The sequence below is a fragment of the Phalangium opilio genome, unplaced genomic scaffold, assembly GCF_054372755.1.
Source record: "Phalangium opilio isolate 3A_F unplaced genomic scaffold, DU_Popi_V2 ptg000105l_1, whole genome shotgun sequence".
NCBI classification, from domain to species: domain Eukaryota; kingdom Metazoa; phylum Arthropoda; class Arachnida; order Opiliones; family Phalangiidae; genus Phalangium; species Phalangium opilio.
In genome coordinates this window covers 10,478,235-10,489,419 of record NW_028324207.1, presented here as the reverse complement: position 1 = coordinate 10,489,419, position 11,185 = coordinate 10,478,235, and the positions used below count along the sequence as shown (strand labels likewise).

General features: G+C 39.2%; 1 long non-coding RNA gene across 1 annotated transcript; it reads left to right on the top strand.

Annotated features, from left to right (window-relative positions):
* Positions 1-7,968: 7,968 nt before the first annotated feature.
* Positions 7,969-9,701, top strand: LOC149629926 (uncharacterized). Its single transcript, XR_016374383.1, has 3 exons — positions 7,969-8,067; positions 8,297-8,509; positions 8,652-9,701. It is a non-coding gene; the product is annotated as an uncharacterized LOC149629926 (long non-coding RNA).
* Positions 9,702-11,185: the final 1,484 nt, after the last annotated feature.

The following is an 11,185-nucleotide window of genomic DNA, read 5'->3' as shown; positions in this document are numbered from 1 at the left end:
ATATTCTGATTTGTGACCTTAGACCGTACCCTACAGTGCGAAATGTCCGCCCAGATAAGTGTCTTGCTATCCCAGTATCTACGCACGTTTACTACGGTTGATTGCAAAATACACTTAATGGATACGAAATCGGTAAGCGAATGGACAAGAAATTTGCAAACAAACGGTCATATAATTAGCAGGCGAATGAACACGAATTTGGTAGTCTCGATGACACGAAATTTGCAATCAAACGGTCAGAAAATCGGCAAAAGGGTGGACGCGAAATCAACCGGTAAACTGTTATGAAATCGCAAGGTGAATAGACGCAAAAACGGCTTGCGGATGGACACCATGATGGCTGGCGAAGGGACACGATATCGGCTGGCGAATAAACACGATATCGGCTGGCGAATGAACACGATATCGGCTGGCGAATAGACTCGATATCGGCTGGTAAATGGACACGATATCGGCTGTTAAATGAACATGATATCTACTGCCAAATAGACACGATATTGGCTGGCAAATGGACAGGATATCGGTTGACAAATGGACAAGATATCGGCTGGCAAATGGACAACATATGGGATTGCGAATGGACAACACATCGCCTGGCAAATGGACACGATACCGGCTGGTAAACGGACAGTTCCAAGCATTTCGATCCAAACCATAATTGGGAGGGCCCTTTAGACCGAACTCCCGCAGTTTTGGCGACTTTCGAAAAGTGTTAAATAGCTTCTTAAGACTGCACTTATCGAAGGTGTTCATTGCCATTTAATCACCAATAATAACAGAGTAGCAAAGAGTTATATTTTCAAACGATTTGAAGGCTTATGTAAATATAAGGGAATGGTGAAACAAGCCATAATCCGTAACATTTTTTTTTGATATTATTGTAAAATTATGCTTATAAAGATAAATTTATATTAAAATTTGGGTAAATTAACATTTTAGAGTAAGTTGTTGAAATATAATGTATTTTTAAAGAAAGTTTTGCTTGAAGTTAAAATTTACATCAGCAGAATCGTGGAACTTTAGTGGAGAATAAGTTTCGATATTATTTTGGTTTTCTAAACTGGCTCTAAGCCAGCGGACAGTCCGCCGGCTTCTCTATATAAAGTCTCGCATTTTCAGTTTTAGACTGGTTATGAAACAGTCCGCCGGCTTCTCTACATTAAGTCTCGCATTTTCAGTTATAGTCTTTCTATGAGACAGTCCGCCGGCTTCTCGCGTTTTCAGTTTTAGTCTGGTTATGAGAAAGTACACCGGCTTCTCTATATTAAGTCTCGCATTTTCAGTTTGAGTCTGGTTATGAAACAGTCCGCCGGCTTCTATATATTAAGTCTCGCATTTTCAGTTATAGTCTAGCTATGAGACAGTACGCCCGCTTCTCTATATTAAGTCTCGCATTTTCAGATTTAGTCTTCTAATGAGACAGTCCGCCGGCTTGCATTTGTCTTGCATTTTCAGTTATAGTATGGTTATGAGACAGTCCGCCGTCTTCTCTGTATTGAGTGTGGCGCGTTCAAGCTATACTCTTGTTTTGAGAGACTAAAACTTAAACGTGCGAGACTTAGAGAAGCCGGCGGACTGTCTCATAACAAGAATAATACTTAAATGAGCAAGACTTAATATAGAATATCTTGCGCACTGTCTCAAAACAAGAGTATAACTTGAACGTGCCACACTTAATACAGAGAAACCGGCGGACTGTCTCATAACCAGACTTAAACTGAAAGTGCAAGACAATATATTCAAGTCGGCGGACTGTCACATAACAAGATTAAAACTTGATCGTGAAAGACTTAAAATGGAGAAGCCAGCGGAGTATCTCATAACCAGACTATAACTGAAAATGCGAGACTTAATATAGTCAAGCCGGCGGACTGTCTCATAACCAGACTATAACTGAAAATGTGAGACTTTATATAGTCAAGCCGCCGGACTATCTCATCACCAGACTAAAACTGAAAATGCGAGACTTTATATAGTCAAGCCGGCGGACTATCTCATCACCAGACTAAAACTGAAAATGCGAGACTTAATATAGTCAAGCCGGCGGACTGTCTCATAACCAGACTATAACTGAAAATGTGAGACTTTATATAGTCAAGCCGCCGGACTATCTCATCACCAGACTAAAACTGAAAATGCGAGACTTTATATAGTCAAGCCGGCGGACTATCTCATCACCAGACTAAAACTGAAAATGCGAGACTTAATATAGTCAAGCCGGCGGACTGTCTCATAACCAGACTAAAACTGAAAATCCGAGACTTAATATATTCAAGCCGGCGGACTGACTTAATACATTCTAGTGTAAGAAAAAACAGGCTGAATTTAGAGCATTCGGAGGCTGTCAAGTGACTAATAAAACTAGTAATAATAATGGACTGTTTACTTTATTGCTTTTAGGCTTGTGTTTACATGTATTATCAGTCCCGAGATTTTAAGACACCTAGCAGACACACGGACTGTTAAAAGATTGCACTGCGGAGCCCATGTGCTACTGGGGAATTCTCTGGCAGTTTTTGAGATCAGTGGAAAACGCGACGCGACTCAAGGCGAGTGTTGCACTCGTGTTCCGAGTGACGGACGAAAACTGGCCCAGAGTGCGCTTAAGCCGCGTTTTCAAAGCAGCGGGTAGCGGGTAAAATACCAGCGATAGCGCAAAAAAGTTCATAAATCGCGCTCTCGCTTTTGCCACTACTGTTTTCATGGAAGCGATTTTAGGCAGCGATAGCTCAAAATCAGTAAAAATCAAGCGCAAAATCAAATATCGCACCCGTCTATCTCAGTTTGATTTTATCGCTTCGTTTTAAAAAATCGCTCGACGTCATTCATTTTTCAACGAATGAGAAGGAGCCTTCAGTCAATTTTCATTTTTATTCTAGTGCAGTCGGTGGACATCGCTTTCGAGTTTTCTCTTCAACCCTTCAAGCCCTTTTTAAAGATTAATCAATCAGCGAAGTGAGAAAATAATTTTTCAATTCACACGTAAGTGCAATATTTGAGCGCTAAGTTTTTTAGTCAAGGCGTTGCTTGTTGCAATTTCGACATCAATAGCGCGCGCTCTGGTTACATATTCTCCTAGCGAGATTTGCCGGAAGTTAATGACAGCCTGCGCAGCGGGAGATGCGCAAATTTTCCTCTTTTATCTGGATTAGGCTTGCTTGGAAACTTCAATAGCGCACAATGAAACCGAGGGTGGGGCACTTATTTCAAACTTAGGGCTAAAATGTTTTATTTATAGTGACAAACCTCCAAAAAATCTTTATTTTTCCCTGTCAAGTGTATGTACCTTAAAATATAAGCTCAATTATGAAAGCGTATTTTACAAAACCAAGAGCAAACCAAGGAGGAGTACCCCACTATAAACCTTGAAAACATTTCAATATAATACAAATTTCATCGAAAATCAAGTTTGCTAAGGGTGGTTTTAGAATCCATAAAATGAATCCGACTTTTTGGTGAGAGACACTAAATTTTCCCATAGAGATAACGCAGAAATGTTTTTTCAAGTGAGGGTAAAATAGAAACCGTTATGTAAACAAGCCACGTAAATACAATTTCCGTATTAGCTACGTGTGGTTGGGGGTGGGGAGGGCGTGTTTGTTTCGTATGAGCTAATGTAATACATTATTCGCGTTATCTAACTCGCTTAGGTAATATTCTAGATGTCCCATCAGTTGGGGTACTTTAAGTTCTTACCACGCCTAGCTTAAAAGGTCTTTTCGTCTATCCAGCCTCCACATACAATCCACAAACATACACACTCACAGATCATAATCTGAAATGTCTTTCACACTCGTAGCTAAAAACCGATTACAACTATATAGGGTTAGTCCCCCTATTATCGGACACATTTTTAAAAAGTTGTTTATAAAACTTCCGGGAAAAAAGGAACACTGTAAGTTACCTAGTGTAACCTTCCGTAGTAATTAGGGAACCTCCTGAGTTTCTACTCCAGGGGTGTAAGGTTACATAGAGGATTAACACCCTGTGTTACCTCTGACCTTTCCCCGTACTATATAAGCGTCGACTGCTTATCCTATTAAGTCAGTCATTCTCCACTACTGCCCTGGTAATGGACTTCATCGTAAATAGTAATTATGTTTAAATTCTTTAGTTGTAAATACAAGTCGGTATTTAATTATTATTTAAATTGTTAGTTAATAAAGTATGATTGAACCTAAGGAAACGTAGTACCTTATTCTTAGTTATAGCCAAGGCTTTTATGGCCACGTGGGGCGAGTTTAGTAATATCGCAAGCGTGGTTACACTAGTTTTAAAGAGGGTGTCGAAATCTGTAGGTTTTCTTGTTGGCCTCCAATTTATATATTGGGAAATAAATAATATTATTATTATTATTATTATTAGGTTGCATGTAAAAACAGAGACGGGGCGCGATGTCAGAGGACGAAAGTGCGAACGAACCAGATATCCAATTTTTTGGTTTAATTAAAACTATTTGAGGGGCCGGAAAAATTCTTCCCCCCATTTTTAAATCGTGTTTTTGTTAGCGGGTGTTTGAAATAGGCCATAGCCATTTTAGGAGACTTTGCGAGTCACGCGTTTTTTTCTGTATCACTCTCTCTCGCGCATCCTTTTTGTATTCTTAATAAACAGTTCTTTTTCTCAACACGCTTTTTACTCGTGCGGGGGAGAATCCCCCCTCGCACGAAGTATTGGTCCCGGTTTTCAAGGTCTCTCTAGCAATACACCCTTTCGACGGGAAAAGGAGGGTAGGCAACCCTTAGTATCGGCAGATACAAGGGGGTTGCTCCAGTGCCGTGTTTGCGCACTCTCAGATCCAAAACACCTACAGCGCAGGCGCTAAAAAGCGAGATGGAAGGCAGAGTTTTACCCCCGCGCCTTTCCCTCTTAAACTCGTCGAAAGGGTGTATAGCTTTAGTAATGCATGGCGACAGGAATACCGTGTGTTTGGGGCTTTTCATACCTATCATTCCGATTTCGAGTTTTTTAAGTAAACACTTATTTGATGACTCCACCAGAACGAACTCTAGTTGAAGCGAGAAAAAAGGATAAATAGACTCCGCCTCCTCCCAAGCACGCGATGGTGCGGTATTTAAGGCATGGTGCAAGAGGATAAAGACTCCGACTCCTGCAAAGTGCAAACCGCGCGCGGTTGTTTAGGCATGGCCATGGTGTTAGAGGATAACAAAAACTTTTCTCTAAAGACTTACGCTGTCTGCTGCGAGTTCTACTGTTAAGATAATATAATATCTAATGTAGAAAACCTATTATCGGACAGCTTTCAAACACGTTTTAACAAATATATTTAACGTAGGCTTACAATAAGAGAAGGGATTGTAAATATTTAATGCTTAAAGCGGTTAGTGATGTTCAGAATGGGCCCAGAAGTGTCAGAGAAGTAACAGTTTTCACGGGTCTTTTATTGTTAAAAAAATCGAAGTGTCTATTTTGGCCCGGTTTCCGGGCGTAATTAGGTATAAAATATTTTGGCCCGGTTTTCGGTTGTCAAATTTTCCAGGCCATAATAGCCGTGGTTCGAGCTACGACTATTTAGGCCCGAAAAACGGGCCTACCTTTTTGCAGGCCTAATAGACTCGGCCGCGCGGGGCCAACTATTTTGGCCCGGTTTTCAGGCCGAAATAGCTGACGATTGAGAGTCAGCTATTTAGGCCCGGAAACCGGGCGTCATACTTTCCAGGCCATAATAGTCGTGGTTCGAGCTACGACTATTTAGGCCCGAAAAACGGGCCAACCTTTTTGCAGGCCTAAATAGACTCGGCCAAAAAGAGGGCTAATTTGGCCTGGAAAAAAGTGTTAAATAGCTATTAAATGCCTGAAAACTATTTTTGCCCAGTTTCCGGGCCTAGCAGTCCTAATTCAAAAGGTAGTTTATTTTGGCCCGGAAACCAGCCTAAAATATCCATTAAGTACCATCCTTTCATAATTGCTAATTAGGCCCGGAAAACGGGCCAAAATAGCTTTTAGGTAATAAAAATATTTGGTCAAGAGTGTCGGGATTTGAGATTTTGGTAAGGCTCTTATCATAGCCCATTTAATCACGCGCCACAATCGCGCTCCAGTTCGTAAAATCGGCCTTCGATTATCGGCGGGGAATTCAAAGGAGCCGAAACTCGAAATATTCTTTTGAAGGAGCTAAAATAATTTTGGCCAACATATCTCTTTCTATTGATGCAATTATGCAAATGATCTGAAGATTTTATGAGATATGCATCTTTAGAGGCTCACATTATGGCCGACATTTCTCTGAGAGAGTGCGCCATTCCCCACTGTATTCAATTTATGCGGCTTATTTTATGCGTAAAATTACTACGTTCGTCTGGTATTATAGAATGGCGCGATCATTTGATCTTCAAGTATACATAAACTTGACCACCAATGTCTTATTTCAATTTCGTCCCACTATTCTCAGTTTAATAATATACAGTGTGGAAAAGATCAGACCAACACCTCCCTTTGTGCACGGCCCCCAATATTGCCTTCAGATGACGTCAACATACGACAAATTAGACCACTTATACAGGGTGTAAATAAATGAAGTTCATTGTAAGAAATTTAGATGTTGACAAAAATTATTTTAGCTCCTTCAAAAGAACATTTCAAGTTTCGGCTCCTTTGAATTCCTCGCCGATAATCTGGCTATATGGCTTCAAGCCCTATAGCCAAGTCCCGGACGCAGAGCAAAAAAAAGGGGCAGATTTTACGAACTACAGCGCTTGATTAAATGGGCTATGATACGAGCCTTACCAAAATCTCAAATCCCGACAATCTTCACCAAAGTATTTCTATTATAAAAGGCTGGTACTTAAAGGAATAGCGACGTGATTTAAAAATGATCTCAAATCTAAAGAAAACCTTACTTTTTTGAGAGTTTAAACTCTTCTGATTCCAAAAATATGCTTGAATAATATTTAATTATGAGGGAAAACACAGAAAAAACACTTTGAAAACTTGAAATTTGGGGGACAAAGGCAAATTTGCGGAGATGATTTTTGGCGGGTTTTTCTCCTTGATACGTCACTCACGGCATCTCGCGGAAAAGCCAAGCGCGAGACTCCCGAGTTTACTAATGCGGCGCGCGCGCGAATCTGAATAAATTAGGCTTAACGCGGCGCGGCGACACTAACAGGCGCGTCACGTGAGCGACATCTAGAGTGAAAATTTCTCCTTACTACGTCATCAAACGAAAGAAAATCTCAACTAGGCCTTTTCCAAACACAAAACTTTGATTGCAATTTAATAAATTGCTACGAAACCAAATAAAAAAGTAAACATATCATAATAAACTAGATTTTTCAAGGATTTTTTTCGCATATTAAGTTTGAGGATGACGAAAATTATGTCACTAACACTTTAATGGCTATTTTAGGCTGGTTTCCGGGCCAAAATTAACTACCTTTTGAATTGGGACTAGCTAGGCCCGGAACTGGGCAAAAATAGTTTTCAGACGTTCAGACATTTTTTAGCTATTTAAAACCGGTTTCCAGGCCAAATTCAATTAGAGCTAATTTGGCCCGGAAACCGGGCTAAAATAGCTATTAAATGCCTAAAAGCTATTTTAGCCCGGTTTTCGGGTCAAATTAACTATCTTTTTGAAGAGTAACTATTTAGGCCCGGAAACTGGGCCCAAAAATGTGGTGCCCATTGGGCCTGAAAACCGGGCCAAAATAACTGGAAGGCATTTGGAAGCTATTTTAGCCCAGAAACTGGGCTAAAATATGGCCTATATCACAGAGAGTGTTTAAGCCTGGAAACCGGGCCAAAATAGTTTTCCCGCGCGGCCGAGTCTATTTAGGCCTGGAAAAAGGTACGCCCGTTTTTCGGGCCTAAATAGTCGTAGCTCGAACCACGACTATTATGGCCTGGAAAATATGACGCCCGAAAACCGGGCCTAAATAGCTGACTCTTAATCGTCAGCTATTTTGGCCTGGTTTCCGGGCCAAAATAGCAATCTTTACAATGGCCAACTATTTTGGCCCGGAAAGCCGGCCAAACTACTATTGGGCCTGAAAACCGGGCCAAAATAGTTGGCCCCGCGCGGCCGAGTCTATTTAGGCCTGGAAAAAGGTAGGCCCGTTTTTTGGGCCTAAATAGTCGTAGCTCGAACCACGACTATTATGGCCTGGAAAATATGACGCCCGAAAACCGGGCCTAAATAGCTGACCCTCAATCGTCAGCTATTTTGGCCCGGTTTCCGGGCCAAAATAGCAACTTTACAATGCCAGCTATTTAGGCCCGAAAACCGGGCCAAAATAATCTATGCCTAATTTCGCCCGGAAACCATTGTCCAATTCAGAATCTCAGTGTCCGGCTACAAAGACCCACTGTCCGATTCAGAGATCCCAGTGTACGGACTACAAAGATCCACTGTCCGATTCTGAGATCCCAGTGTCCGGACTACAAAGACCCACTGTCCGATTCTGAGATCCCAGTGTCCGAGTCGGATATATAGGCGTCCGATAAATGGACCATGGGTGTCCGAATCAACATCCAAATAGCCGATAATAGGGTACGATACTTGCCGAATAAAATCCATGATTGGGACAATATTACATCGTTCTTTTAGAATTATATATTTCATAAACTTTTCAAAGGTTTTCTTTGATTTCCTTACATTTAACCATAATTTTTTAAAATGTGTCCGATAATAGGGGAATTAACCCTACATATTGAAGGGTCAGGAGACGTTTTGGACGACAACTATAATAAATTAATAAAAACAGTCATTGTGGAAAAAGACGAGAAATTGTAACAGTTAAGTGAAGAAAATTATTTGCCTGAAGTACAGATATTCAAATTGTCACTTTTGAAGACAAGATTATAAAACATCAATTATTTTAAGAAATTCTTATGTTACTTTTTTCACCAAAATTAATTCGGTAAAATATTGTAACACGAAACACGCGCGTCAGTTTAAAAATCGTACGCGTTTGCATTTTATTTTCTCTCAAAAATTTACAATTAGGCCCTATAAAGAGAATAAAATCATGAGAGCTGATTAAAATAAAAACCGTATGAAAACTTAACAAAACGTATTCCTTAATTGAAAAAGTTTTAAAAATTAACGTGTTGTATAGCTCTCAAAAGATCACGATCGATCTACAGATCACTTCGACACTAATAACTACATCACAATGAAAAGGTCTATGTTATTTTCCGCTTCGCTGATATCCGAGTATTTGGATCTTCTAAGAGCAAATGTTAGTTGATAGTAAAACCTAGTATCCTTTAAATTGTACTCCACCTCCATTTGCTCTTGGGTAACGGTTACCTGGTATACATTACCGGAGACGTTTAGTGTTTTCTAAAACGTAATAATAAATCATTCTCTGGATAGAGTATTTAGGAAAATCCCAAAGCGGCTAGAAAATTAAAATTTATTACGCAATTAAATTTTAAATCTACAAATTCATTCAGATAAGAGGATTATATTGAATATGATATCATAAAGACCACAACTAAAGTCTGAAGACACGGAATATCATTGCGAAATTTGTTCAACCTCAAAAACTCCGATGCCCAAATCGACTATTTCGACATAAGAATTCACGACTAAAACGTTTGCAGATTTTGATAACTTACCTTTTCAGACAAACTGCCTACGATTACGTTATAGACGTCTTCTTCCATATTTTAAGCAAATAGAAGCCCCTTGTCCAACAGCAGATTTATGCTCGGATTTATAGCCACAAAATTATCGAATCTACAGCGTGTCCTCACTAGGAGAAGTCAAAACGAGTTTTACCGCCGGAATCGACCGAAGAGTCCAATTAAAATTGCTCATTTTGGTGTTATCATTATCCTTAATAGTGTTTCGACACCAGTTAGTTAAAACGTTCATTTCTAGTCTCGAAAACAGACTTGGATTAACAGCGCCAAACGAGGAGCTCGTCACTCTCAGATTATTATTATATTTACTTTAATGCACTGAATATAACATCCTATTTTACAAAAATATGTATTGCACTTTCTTCCCCACTACATATGCGAGATGCGTGTGCGTAGTGGGGGACATGAGATAAAATTTAATTTAATTTGCGTAGATCTATACAGCTTATGTTAGTTCTTATGATTATTATTATTATTATTATCATTATTTTTTTCAATACATAGGCATAGACATTTTTCTTTTATTTGCTTGTTTTAATTTAAATTTAAATAATTCTCTAGTTCGTGATACTGTTCTATTATCCATTTGTTTAAGGAAATTTTAAATCTTTGAGAGTTATCTTCAATTTTTAATTTTAGTGGTAATAGGTTAAAAAGTTTATATCCTAGATAAGTAGCTTGTTTTTGTGTCTTTGCTTTATACATTCGCGGTAACTGAAAGTTCATAACATATGGCATCCTAACATTTCTGGTGCTTTGCAGTAAGAAGTTATCTATCTTTCTGTATTTATGGATATTCATAATTATTGATCTAATAAATAATTGCCTCAAGGATAGTACTCTGAAGCTGTGGTAAGCAGTGATATTAGAAAATCGGTAGGATTTATTGATACACGTTTTAATAATGCGGTTTTGTAATGTAATAAGTGGGTTTAAAATATTTTTAGTTGCACAGCCCCAATTTATAATTCCATATAACATGGAGGATTACCGCTCCACCTATCAAAGCATAGCGCGTTATAATTCTAGCGCTGTCAAGAGTAGGCTTTAAAAGATTAGGCGTTATCATTTTTGTAAAAAAACAAGGGAGCGACTTGTTCACTGATTACGCTGAGTGGCTGGCCCCTCGACGCCAAGTTGGAATAACTACTTTTTGAAATGATGTCATACGCGACAAGCAATCACGGAGTGTTATTAAAGTCACTTTGTTTTGCACGCACATTTGCGATATCAAAACTGTAAAATGTTTCATTTCCAAAGGCCTATTTTCAATCAAGATTTTCTTGAACATAATATAAGCCTTTGTGTCAAATGTAATGTTCAGTCGAAAGCGGAAACGCAAATTGTAGATGGTTTTCGAACAAGTTTCAAATTCAAATTTTTCAAATTCTCAGGCTTTAAACCTTCGAGAGTTTGATATTTGTTTCTCATTTTCTTTCAATTTTAGCGGCTCAAAGTAAGAGCAATTGCGTTAATACGCCTTCTATAGCCAATTTTATTCCTCTGATGCTTGTTCGAAAACGCCCAGAGTTGCGGCTATGGATATTCTTTTTGTCTTAGGAAGCGCGAAAAAAGT